Genomic DNA, 13,900 nt, shown 5'->3' with positions numbered 1-13,900 from the left:
TGTTTTCCTGGTCACAAAAGTTTCTGTTTTTCAGCAAGATCAAATCAACTATCACCGTAAGCTATCCCAAAGGTCTTACTTAGCACAAACACTAATTAAAACACAAAACCACATCTAACCAGAGGCTAGATGAATTATTTAATGCAAAACAGAACATAAAAACAAAAACAAAAACAAAAATAAAATTGGGTTGCCTCCCAACAAGTTGTCGGTGGGAAACGACACCTATGGGGTCACTGGGATCCCTTCTACGGTTGACGGGTGCGGGGTTGTGCAAAGAGCGGGTCTGGCAGTCAGCACGCAAATCGTTTACCCAGGTTTAGGCCACGGAGACGCGTAAACCCTAGTCCTGCTTTGATGTATATTTGGGTGTTCTTGTGTTCTTGAACTAGCTGCGGTGGCTCTCTAGTCCAAAAGATCTGAATCCCCCTCCAGTATGCCTCGGGCCTCCTTTTATGGACAAAAAGGGGTCGCCACAGTGGCACACAAGAGGTGGAAAGGTGTACAGGGGCTGAGTCTATCCCCTGGCATCGTCGGACAAATGCATTTAATGCGCTGCCACGTGCCCCTCTTGCTTTATTGGGGACGACAAAGAAGCTCGTCCCAGCTGTCGTCGCCTCGCCTGGCTCTGACGCGCGTCCAAGCTGACGAGGCGTTGTAGCGCTGCGTTGGCTGGCTGCTCGGTTGGCGTGGTGGAGGAGCCTTCACGAAGATCTACATGCCACCATGCAGGTGCTTGCTGAGTTGGTGTAGAGGCCGCGCGCTGCCACGCAGATGCCTGTCCAGCTGGTCGAGCTGGTAGCTGTATGGGAGCGGCGGTGGAGTCTTGGCAGGCGCGGGCCTGGCTGCGGCCCCATAGGCGTCCTCGGCAAGGGTCTTGCCGAGGGCCCGGCAAGGATTCGCTGCGGCACCGCGGTCATCCCCGGCAAGGATCTTGCTAGGGGGGGGGTCTCTTGGATTTCCTTGGCAAGAATCTCACCAAGGATCGTCGCCTTCTGGTTCTCATCTGATCTTGTGTATCTATGATCTCTACAAAGATCTGCATGCCGCCACGGAGGTGCCTCCCGAGCCTTGGTTCCAATATGGTTGATGGTGTTGGAACCCCTTGGGATGAAGGGTGGCGCGCTCTACTGGCGTCAGGCAAGTTGTTGGAAGCCACCCCGTAAGGGTCATGCTAGGGGAGTCCACCTCGCCCTCTTGCTCTCTTTGCGTCTCTGGTCTTGGTGTTTCTTTGGTCGTCTTGTGCTCCGGCTTCCCTCCTCTGCCCTGCTTAGCGTGGTCGTGGGCGCGACTCTGACTGCCCGTGCACAAGTAAAGGGGTGCAAAAGGAGAGCCCATACTTTTGTATAGCAATAGGAGCCCCCGGGCCTGGGCCACACATTAGTGCGACGCGTTGTTGGGCTAGGCCCAAAACGGTGCACGGGCAGGTGGGGCGGATTTTTACCACAGTAACTTCTCCATCCGCTGCGCTTCCCCATGACCCGCGTTGAACGCGCGACATGGGGGGTCATGAGTGACATGGGGGTCCTGCGTGGGGCGGTTTCCGCATGCATGCGTCACATCATGGTAGATGGAAAAGAGGCGGCCCGTGCCTTCCCCGTAAAAATGAATAACCGCGGGCGCGCTGCTCATTTACCCTTTGTGCCTTCTCCAATCTCGGAACCGTCGTCCCCTCCTTCTTCCTCCTCAAGCCCTTGCTCTCGCTCGCCGCCGCCGCATTTTCGCTTCCCTTTCTCCTCCACCTCTCGCAGCCGCCATGGCACCCAAAACCAGCAAAGGAAAAGGAGTGGCCAAGGATGCCGGGGGGACGGAGCCACCGGAGAGCGAGTCGGTGACGCGACGGACGCAGCTCACCTACTTTCCCTTGACGGTCGGTACGGTCCACCTCCGGGACAACTTCAGGCCCATTTGGGGGTGCAAGACGGGGGGAGAGTCGACGGGGCATCTGGGCACGCGCGTCATCCCCGCTGATTGCGCCAAGGTCGCCCCGAATCGGTACCCATTCTTCGTCGACTACTTCTCCTGCGGCCTTTTCCCCCCTTTCTCTGATTTCTACAATGACATCATGCACACCTATGGCTTAGACATTCTGGATTTCACTCCAAATGTCGTGGCGTGCATGCCTCTTTTGGACCATCTCTGTGAGGGCTTCGCCGGAGTGCTTCCTAGCATGGCGCTCTTCAGCCACTGCTTTTATCCTCGGATCCAGAAGGGAGGCGCCATCTCTGGTTGTGTCACTTGGATCCCAAGGCCCATTGAGAAGGGGACATATCCGGAGGGCGTTCAGAAGGAGAGGTGGGAGAAGTGGCGGAGCCGGTGCTGCTGGATTGAGGAGAAGGACCGACAGGAATTTTTCCAAGTTCGCTAGACGCCGCTGGTTCATAGAGATGACTGGGGCGACATCGATGCCCAGGACAGGAGGCTCACGGTCGCCACTACTAGGATCCACCACCTCGCCGCTGCCGGGCTCACCCTGGAGATGATTGGGGCATATTTCATCCGCCGCTGAATCGCTCCACTGCACAACATGGGGAGGCCGCATTATAGCGCCGCGTTGGCTGGCCCCCTTTGGGGGTGCAAGACGGGGGGAGAGTCGACGGGGCATCCAGCCACACGCGTCATCCCCGCCGATTGTGCCAAGGCCGCCCCGAATCGGTACCCATTCTTCGTCGACTACTTTTCCTGCGGCCTCTGCCCCTATCTCTGATTTCTTCAACGATATCATGCACACCTATAGCTTCCACCTTCTGGATTTCACTCCAAATGACGTGGCGTGCATGGCTCTTTTTGCCCATCCCTGTGAGGGCTTCGCTGGAGTGCTTCCCAACATGACGCTCTTCCACCACTACTTTTATCCTCGGATCCAGAAGGGAGGCACCATCTTCGGTTGTGTCACTTAGATCCCAAGGCCCCTTGATAAGTGGACATATCCGGAGGGTTCTCAGAAGGAGAGGTGGGAGGAGTGGCGAAGACGGTGGTGCTGGATTGAGGAGAAGGACCCATAGGAATTTTGCCAAGTTTGCCAGACGCCGCCGGTTCACAGAGATGACTGGGGTGACGTCAATGCCCAGGATGGGAGGCTCATGGTCGCCACCACCAGGATCCACCGCCTCGCCGCTGCCGGGCTCACCCTGGAGATGATTGGGGCAAATTTCATCCGCCGCCAAATCTCTCCACTACACAACAAGGGGAGGCCGCTCTGGCTTTTTAGCAATGCGGCTGATATCATGAGACTTCGCCCTGGCCTGAACCACAACTTCACGGTGATGGGGCACGCCCATTTTTGCCAGTGGCTGTTTTAGCTCGACGTGAGTCACGACGGCAAGGCCGAGAGGGCCAGCAAGGCCGCGAATGCCGGCAAGGTCGCCAAGGGGCCCTTGTTCGGGTTGCCGGCGAAGGTGGTCCCGCTGAGCAACAACTCTCACCTGATCGACATCATCGCCATGATGCCGGACTTCAATGCGCACGGCCTTGACTCGAATTGGGCCGAGCCGAAGGAGGATCAGGTGCAGGAGTTCTTCGACACCTTGGTGGAGAAGTACATCCCCGAGGAGACGCTACTACTCTAGGACACTACCCAGGTAGAGTTGTACTACATCGCCGCCAGGGTGGCGGAGGCGGAGCTCGCCAAGGAGGCCGGCAGCGCTGGCGGCATGGAGGACGAGGCCGCGGCGGCCGCGGAGGAGAAGGAGCTCGCCTAGTGGGTGGAATCTATGATACATGTCCAACGTATCTATAATTTTTGATTGCTCCATGCTATATTATCTACTGTTTTGGACATTATTGGGCTTTATTATCCACTTTTATATTATTTTTGGGACTAACCTATTAACCGGAGGCCCATCCCAGAATTGCTATTTTTTTTGCCTATTTTAGGGTTTCGAAGAAAAGGAATATCAAATGGAGTCCAAACGGAATGAAACCTTCGGGAACGTGATTTTCTCAACGAACAAGACCCAGGAGACTTGGACCCTATGTCAAGAAATAAAGGAGGAGGCCACGAGGCAGGGGGGCGCACCCTCCACCCTCGTGGGCCCCTTGTTGCTCCACCGACAAACTTCTTCCTCCTATATATACCTACGTACCCCCAAACTATTAGATACGGAGCCAAAACCCTAATTCCACCGCGTAACTTCCTGTATCCACGAGATCCCATCTTGGGGCCTGTTCCAGAGCTCCGCCAGAGGGGGTATCCATCACGGAGGGCTTCTACATCAACACCATAGCCTCTCCGATGAAGTGTGAGTAGTTTACCTCAGACCTTCGGGTCCATAGTTATTAGCTAGATGGCTTCTTCTCTCTTTTTGGATCTCAATACAATGTTCTCCCCCTCTCCTGTGGAGATCTATTCGATGTAATCTTCTTTTTGCGGTGTGTTTGTTGAGACCGATGAATTGTGGGTTTATGATCAAGATTATCTATGAACAATATTTGAATCTTCTCTAAATTCTTTTATGTACGATTGGTTATCTTTGCAAGTCTCTTCGAATTATCAGTTTGGTTTGGCCTACTAGATTGATCTTTCTTGCAATGGGAGAAGTGCTTAGCTTTGGGTTCAATCTTGCGGTGTCCTTTCCCAGTGACAGTAGGGGCAGCAAGGCACGTATTGTATTGTTGCCATCAAGGATAACAAGATGGTTTTTTTTATCATATTGCATGAATTTATCCCTCTACATCATGTCATCTTGCTTAAGGCGTTACTCTGTTTTCTTGAACTTAATACTCTAGATGCATGCTGGATAGCGGTCGATGAATGGAGTAATAGTAGTAGATGCAGGCAGGAGTCGGTCTACTTGTCTCGGACGTGATGCCTATATACATGATCATACCTAGATACTCTCATAACTATGCTCAATTCTATCAATCGCTCAACAGTAATTCGTTCACCCACCGTAAAATACTTATGCTCTTGAGAGAAGCCACTAGTGAAACCTATGGCCCCCAGTTCTATCTTCATCATATTAATCTTCCAATACTTAGTTATTTCCTTTGCTTTTTTACTTTGCTTTTATTTTACTTTGCATCTTTATCACAAAAATACCAAAAATATTATCTTATCATATCTATCAGATCTCACTCTCGTAAGTGACCGTGAAGGGATTGACAACCCCCTATCGCGTTGGTTGCGAGGAGTTATTTGTTTTGTGCAGGTACTAGGGACTTCGCGCATGACCTCCTACTGGATTGATACCTTGGTTCTCAAAAACTGAGGGAAATACTTACGCTACTTTGCTGCATCATCCTTTCCACTTCAAGGAAATCCAACACAGTGCTCAAGAGGTAGCAAGATGAATTTCTGGCGCCGTTGCCGGGGAGGTTCGCGCAAGTCAAGATTTGAGTCCCGACAACGAGCCATTTCTGGCGTCGTTGCCGGGGAGTTTACGCAAAAGTCAACATACCAGGTACCCATCACAACCCTTATCTCCCGCATTACATTATTTGCCATTTGCCTCTCGTTTTCCTTCCCCCACTTCACCCTTGCCGTTTTATTCGCCCTCTCTCTCTATCCTCCCTCTCTTTCTCTATTTGCCTCTTTTTGCCCGCTTGCTTTTTGTTTGCTTGTGTGTTGGATTGCTTGCTTGTCACGATGGCTCAAGATAACACTAAATTGTGTGACTTTACCAATACCAACAACAATGATTTTAGTAGCACTCCGATTGCTCCTCTTACCGATGTTGAATCTTGTGAAATTAATGCCGCTTTGCTGAATCTTGTCATGAAAGATCTATTTTCCGGCCTTCCTAGTGAAGATGCCGCTACCCATCCAAATAGCTTCGTTGATTTGTGTGATATGCAAAATAAGAAAGATGTGGACAACGATATTGTTAAGTTGAAGTATTTCCTTTTTCACTTAGAGATCGTGCTAAAGCTTGGTTTTCGTATTTGCCTAAAAATAGTATTGATTCTTGGAACAAGTGCAAAGAAGCTTTTATCTCTAAGTATTTTCCTCCCGCTAAGATCATCTCCCTTAGAAACGATATTATGAATTTTAAGCAACTTGATCATGAACATGTTGCACAAGCCTTGGATAGGATTGAATTAATGATACGTAATTGCCCTACTCATGGTTTGAATTTGTGGATGATTATACAAAACTTTTATGACGGATTGAATTTTGCTTCTAGAAATATTTTAGATTCGGCCGCGGGAGGCACTTTTATGGAAATCACTTTAGGAGAAGCTACTAAACTCCTAGATAATAGTATGGTTAATTATTCTCAATGGCATACTGAAAGATCTACTAATAAAAAGGTGCATGTGATACAAGAAATTAATGTTTTGAGTGGAAAGATGGATGAACTTATGAAATTATTTGCTAATAAGAGTGTTTCTTCTGATCCTAATGATATGCCCTTGTCTACTTTGATTGAGACTAATAATGAATCTATGGATGTGAATTTTGTTGGTAGGAATGTAACACCCACGATGCGTCTATATCTCCCACGTGTCAGAGCACGACTTAGAGGCATAACCGCATTGTAGGCATGTTGCAAGAGGGGTAATCTTTACACATCCCATGTACTGAATAAGAAAGGGATAAAGAGTTGGCTTACAATCGCCACTTCACACAATACATAAATATAGCATTACATCATCCAGAATACAATCAAGGTCCGACTACGGAACCAAAATAAAGAAAACCCCAAAATAAAGAAAACCCCGACTGGGCTCCACTACTGATCAACTGGAAACGAAACAACGCAACGAACACGATCTTCATCGAGCTCCTACTCGAGCTGGGTTGTGTCACCTGCACTGGTATCATCGACACCTACAACTGTTTGGAAGTATCTGTGAGTCACGAGGACTCAGCAATCTCACACCCGCGAGATCAAGACCATTTAAGCTTATGGGTAGGAAAAGGGGGTAGTGAGGTGGAGCTGCAGCAAGCACTAGCATATATGGTGCCTAACTTACGCAAATGAGAGCGAGAAGAGAAGCAAAGCATGGTCATGAACTAGAAGTGATCAAGAAGTGATCCTGAAAGCTACTTACATTCAAGCATAACACAAGAACCGTGTTCACTTCCCGGACTCCGCCGAGAAGAGACCATCACGGCTACACACGCGGTTGATGCATTTTAGTTAAAGTTAAGTGTCATGTTCTCTACAATCAGATATTAACAAATTCCCATCTGCCCATAACCACAGGCACGACTTTTGAAAGTTCAAACCCTGCAGGGGTGTCCCAACTTAGCCCATCACAAGCTCTCACGGTCAACGAAGGATATTCCTTCTCCCAGGAAGACCCGATCACAATCGGAATCCCGGTTACAAGACATTTCGACAATGGTAAAACAAGACCAGCAAAGCCGCCCGAATGTGCCGACAAATCCCGATAGGAGCTGCACATATCTCGTTCTCAGGGCACACCGGATGGGAAAGACGTCGGGTTGGCATAAACCCTGGTTGCCCAGGGGGCGCCCGACATCGCCCATTTTGGACCAACAGTTAGAGAAGCACTGGCCCGGGGGGGGGGGGGGTTAAAATAAAGATGACCCTCGGGAGCGCGACTCCCAAGGGAAAAGTAGGTGGTGGTGAGGCAAATGGTAAAACCAAGGTTGGGCCTTGCTGGAGGAGTTTTATTCAAAGCGAACTGTCAAGGGGTCCCCATAACACCCAACCGTGTAAGGAACGCAAAATCAAGGAACATAACACCGGTATGACGGAAACTAGAGCGGCAAGAGTGGAACAAAACACCAGGCATAAGGCCAAGCCTTCCACCCTTTACCAAGTATCTAGATGCATCAATTATAATAAGAGATATTGTGATATCCCAACATATCCATGTTCCAACATGGAACGAACTCCATCTTCACCTTCAACTAACAATGCTATAAGAGGGGCTGAGCAATGCGGTAACATTGCCAAATAATGGTTTGCTAGGAAGGTGGGTTAGAGGCTTGACATGACAGTACGGGAGGCATGATATAGCAAGTGGTAGGTATCGCGACATAGCAATAGACCGAGCAACTAGCGAGCAAATATAGAAGTGACTTCGAGGGTATGGTCATCTTGCCTGAATCCCACAAGGAAGAAGAATGAGTCCAAGAAGAAGGCAAACAGACGTAGTCGAACGAATCCTCACAAATGCGACGTTAACGGAACCAACCCGAAGAAGTACACCAGAAAGAAGCAAACAACATGGTAAACAACCACCACATAAACATGGCATGATGCACAACAAAGTATGATGCATGTTCGGTTTAAAGAGGGCATGGCATGGCAAAGTGCACAAGAAATTCTACAAATTAAGTGGAGCTCAATATGCAATGAGTTGCATATTGACGAAACACCACAACAAGTTATTTAGTTCAATCTCGTTTATGTACTCAACAATATTAAATGTCGTTAACCATGGCAAGAGGTGAAGCATAATAAAACTACTTATCTAGGAAAGTTTAAATGAGGCCGGGAACAACGAACAACAATTCTGGAAAATCCTCATGTGCATATTTTAGGTTTGGTACTGTTCTTCCCTAAACATAATTTTAGAGTTGTTAAACATGCAAAGTAATGCCACCATGTTAAACTAGGCATTTTTCTACCCAATTTACATATAAAGTTTGTTAAGTTTGGAGCTACAGTTATTTAGTTATGAAATAAAGCATTTTAGCATGGCAATAAAGCAAATAAAAGCAAACATCATTTTAAAGATTTCAAACATGGATGAAAGTGGCATATAATGAAACTAGACAAGATTCTAAGCATTTTTCATATTAAGTTTGTTTAATTCCGATGCACGGTTTGAGAGATATTATATGCATGAACTCTAGGGGCTTTTCTGCAAAATAGGCAGCATCTGGATAATTACTAAAATCGCTGGACAGGAAAAAACATAACGGGCTGAAATCTTGGATTGACTGGGCTGCTCACCCCGGGCTAAGGCCCAGTTCGGTGCAGAGGCCAAGGCAGGACGCAGCAGGCTGAGGCCCACCTGGTGTAGGCAGGCCGAGCGATCTGGCACGAGAGGCCGAATGAGGCCGGGTCAACAGGCGCCAGTCGTGGCTTGGAGAAGGTAGGGCGCGGTCAACGCGACCACGACCACGACGAGCAGAGGACGCCCCGGTTGTATAGGAGGCAGGAAACGGGGCACTCCGACGAGGAAGATGGCCGGTGCGGGCTCTCAGGCACGGGGAAGCTCAGAATGACCGGATCCAGGGCGCGGGAAGCTCGTTCCCGGTGACGGTGGGCTTGACGAAGAAGAGCAGCAGCGGACTGGAGCGGCTCCAGCAGGGGAACTTGGCGAGGGGTTCCGCAGGCGCGGGAACACCGGAGATGGCCGGGGACGCGGGGACTGCGTCGGATCCGGCCGGCGGGAGCCCATCTCTAAAGATAGTGGCGCCGGCTCACTTCAGGCACAGGGAAGGGGCACCTGGCATGGATTGCGAGGATCTGGAGGGCGATGTGCTTGGGTGTGAGCTCGTGCTCGAGGAAGACGACGAGGAGGCAGCAGCCTCGGGCAGGGAGGAGCTCTGGCGGGGGTCACGGCTCCACGTCCAGTGATGGGGTGCTCGGGTTTTGCTGTTGCTGCGGGCACAAGGAGAAACAGAGGAGGCCAGCGACACGAGGTGGCTCTTGTCTTCAGTGGAGCTTGCTCCGACAAGGCAACCAGAGGCGCTGGTGGCGCTAGGAGCTCGGGGAGGCTGGCTGTAGCGGGGAACGAAGGCATGGCCATGATGTAGATCGGGCACCGGGCGAGACAGGGAGGAGGAGAAAAGGACGCGGGGCATGGCGCTGGTTGGTTGGCGGCAGAAAGCGAGGTGGATGAAGGATGGATCGAGGGGAGGCTCGGCCATGGTTGGCTGGTGGATCGGGGTGGATCCCGATGGGGATTTGGGAGATGAGTGCGGCGGCAGGGACAAGTCCCTAGATTTTAGGGTTTGCCCAAAATAGGCTATTGGTTGATCTATAAGTAACAAAAGGGCTAAGTTTAGGGGCATTCGGACGCGCATGCGAGGAGAGCTGCGGGCTGACGAGAGAGCTTAGGTTGGGCCTAGCGGTGAGTGGTAGTGGACTGTGCCGAAAGCCTTGGGCTGAGAGAAGAGAAGAGAGAGGCCTGGCGACTATTCCCGGAGACCGAAAACGTCCGACGTTTGACCGGCTTGTAGCAACCCGACCCGAATGGATCAAGTCTCTGTGCTTAAGTGTCATCCCTGGATCGGTATACTGACACACACAGTACTTGAGGATTTATAACAGAGGTAAATCACATGTATAAAGTAACGTAAATACTATTACCTCAATCCAAAATAGCAGAAGTAACAACAAGGTTGTGGATTCCCATCAACACCAACGGCAAAGTTGAGTTTAGAAATCGTAACTCTAACGTATCACTTACTCGTCGTAAGATACTCCTGCAACATGAGACGTTGCAGCCACAAAGGGTTAGTACATTGAATGTACTGGCAAATTCACACCATAGAGAGAAATGATGAATAATGGCTATCACTACATGCATATATGGCTGGTGGAAAAGCTCTATGGTTATAAGGTTTTTGCGAAAAGCCAATTTTTCCCTACTACAAAGGAATAAATTTTATATAACTATCATGGTGGTTGTTGAACATTGAGAATGGTTGACAACATTCTCAATCCCAATTAAGTAACATCATTAAACCCAACAAACTTAATTTAAAGTAACATGATGAGATTCACATGATAATCCAAGTACTAGATACTCAAGTTGTCCATAACCGGGGACACGACTAATCATGATTAGTTTATACACTCTGCAGAGGTTTGCGCACTTTTCTGCACAAGACTCGATCGCCTCCGTTTGATTTCTCGCACTTCATGGTGTTTGAGAAACGGATGACCGAGACATAGTGTTTCATAAGCACTAGCACCTTACGATCGGGTAGACCGTTACACCTACTTTCCCCTACATCTGCTAGTCTACCACTGTAAGAGTTCGCACGACTTAATCAACTATGCTAGAGCCCATAGTAGCTTGTGGCTGCACACAGAAGTTTCTAGCATGAATAATCTCATGATCCCTTTGAGCCTGGGTGGCGGTCCAAAAAAACAGGCAATCCTGGAATACCCAGGTGCCTAGACAGGCAATCGCTGGAATACCCAGGTGCCTCAATCCACCCAGATGTGTGTTAAAGTTGCCACCTTAAGTAAACCATTAATTAACAGTCTCACATCTGTCATGAAATACTCTCAAACCCAATCCACGTCTACGAGCATAGCATAGCAATATAAGCAACGTAATAGTAACTCCCAAGGTTTGAATGCAGGGCAATAGGTTCCTACCTCATCAACTACTTCCCAATACCCACATGTTATCAATCCTACTCATGCAATGTTTGAGGGTGAAACTAATGCATAAAAACTGGGTATGAAAGGGATATGATCAAAGTGTGAACTTGCCTGCAATGTTGATGAAGATGATTTGCACTCAAAACTCTTGATAGATCTACTCGTCACACTCCGGTCAATCTATCGTAAGCAAGCAATAGTAACCACACAAAAGCAATCACTCAAAAGATCAGAAAGAACAAAGAAGACGATTCGGAAAACTTCAAAACCAAGCAAATAACTCTTGCAACATAAAACAATTTCTAACAGTACCAAAATTATGGGAATTTGGCCTTATCAGAATGTTTAGGTCAAGAGCTTCGATATGCAAAAAGAATCAACTCAAACGGAGCTACGAAACTGAAGTTATGATCAAACGAAGTTTGAATTCAAATTTGGTCTAATTCAAATTTTAAATTTTAAAAAAAACATGTTTAAGTTGTTTTACTGGATAGAGGAGATCATAACGAAGAAGTGGGCGTTGGTTTCGTTGGATTTGGATAAACGAGTAAAAAGATGTGGTCGTTTGAAGAACAGGAACTAAACTGTAAAGAAAATTATCACAGATAAGTCCCTGGCTGGATTTAAAACAGAAAAAGAAAAATACTAAATTACGAACGTTCGTTACCGAACGCTAACGGATGAATTCGTTCGCTCCGAAGGGATAGACAGCGAACGTTCCCTATATAAGACTAACCACAAAAAACCGATCTAAAAGGAAAAACCGAAGAAAACCGGATCAGGTTTTTTTGTGAGTTTTTACCGGTTTGTTGGTTTTACGAGAAAAACCGACGGGCTCGCTGTCGGCGGCGAGTCCGGCAGCGGGAGCTGCGGGCTTCGGCGGCGGCTCCAGGTGGTAACGGCGGCAAGGGCGGCGCGGGGCGGAGGAGCGAGGGCGCGGGGCGTGCTGCAGCGGTGGCGGCATGCGGCGGTGGCGACGAAGTGCAGCGGCGGCGGCGTTGGATGCGGCGGCGCGACGCGAGGGGCGGTGGTGCAGTGCTCGAGGGAGGAGAAATGGGGCCGGGCCCGGGGCACTTATAGGAGGGAGGGGAGAGGCGGCTTGGGGGAGGGGCAATGGCGAGGCGGTGGCGGGATCAGAGTCCCGATCTGGTACGGCGGCGGCGATGCGTGCGGACGACGGAATCCGTCGCAAGGTCGGGGACGGCTGTGCTGGGCTGGGCTTGGCCTGGCAGGGAGCTGGGCCGGCCCAGTCGGCAAAGAGAGTTTTTTTTAAACAGCGCCAAGAAAAATAAAGAAAACCTTAAATAATAAAAAAATACTATAGGCATATAATATATCAAAATTTTTAGAAAAATATTTTCTACAACATGGACATTTTTATAATGCCAAAGAAAATCCACACAAATTCAGATAAATCAAAGCGTGCTACTGCTCTAATAAAATCCAGTAAAAATTATTTTAAAAATCCCAAAATGAATTCAAATGTATTTCTCTCCAATTTTCTGTTGTAGGGAATCATGTCACCCTAATTTCCATATATTTTATTTTTGGAGAAAAATAAAATGAATAAAACTCAAATAACTCCAAATTGGAAATAAATTCAAAGGGGCTTTGAATCAAATTCTTTGAAACTTCCAAATTCATATTTCATATGTTTTGAAGAAGTCATTTTATCTTCGCTCTTGAAAATCATTGAGTTGCATGAAGTTTATTAATTAGAAATTTCTCCAGATGAAATTCAAATATTTTCAACACCCCTTTTCATTTAAATAAAGGGAAGAAGTCATGTCATCTTCTCTCCAGGGTTTTGTGATGAAAAGAATTTGAATTCACGGGGATCAAAATGCAAAAAGTGAAAGTTTGGGAAAGTCCTTTCATTCCCTCTCATTTAACTTTCAAAAAGTTTCGAATTTCACTCAATCAATCACACAACAATCAAACAATCAATCAATCTATCTATTTATTATAACATTCCAAAATTTAGAATTTTGGGATGTTACAAACCTACCACCCTTAAAATGAATCTCGTCCTCGAGATTCGGAGAGGCTAGCAAGAAAAGGTTAGGGTTTGGGGTCTCCTCAAAATCCATCAATTGTCGCAGGAGGGGGTCTGGGGTGCTACCACCCTTAGAAGCATGGTTATGGTTCCATCAAAACTCATATACTTCATCCATATTGTTAACAGTGTCGGTCTTCTCAGATCTTCAGGATAATTCCTTATCTGGTCTCTTTTGGTAGTGGCATAACCTTTTCCTCAATTCTTGTGTCTTTCATCTGGGTAAGGTTCTTCTGTGACTGGGTCTTCTTAGCTGACGGGTCCGGCGCCAATACTAAACAATTATCGATATCTCATGGTGGTCGATAATTTATGGTTTCTCTTGCAGGAAATGGGTCTAGGCTTCATTCTCACCGTATAACCTACGGTTGGCAAAAGCTGCATTGTACAAGGGAAAAAATTCCTATACCATTCTAAGGCTTAAACAAGGTTTTGATCGTCGGCGCTCTACTATAGGTAAGTCACTCAGATTTGCCATCCCATATATCAAGGCAAACAATAAGAGTAAGTCGGTATGGTGATCAATCCATCACGCACCCAAATCATTACCATGTATACAGTTTAGCGAATCTTGCAT

The sequence above is a fragment of the Triticum urartu genome, chromosome 5A (genome assembly GCF_056163025.1).
Source record: "Triticum urartu cultivar PI428250 chromosome 5A, HENAU_Tu73, whole genome shotgun sequence".
Classification (NCBI taxonomy): Eukaryota; Viridiplantae; Streptophyta; class Magnoliopsida; order Poales; family Poaceae; genus Triticum; species Triticum urartu.
Note: the sequence above shows the minus strand (reverse complement) of the source record.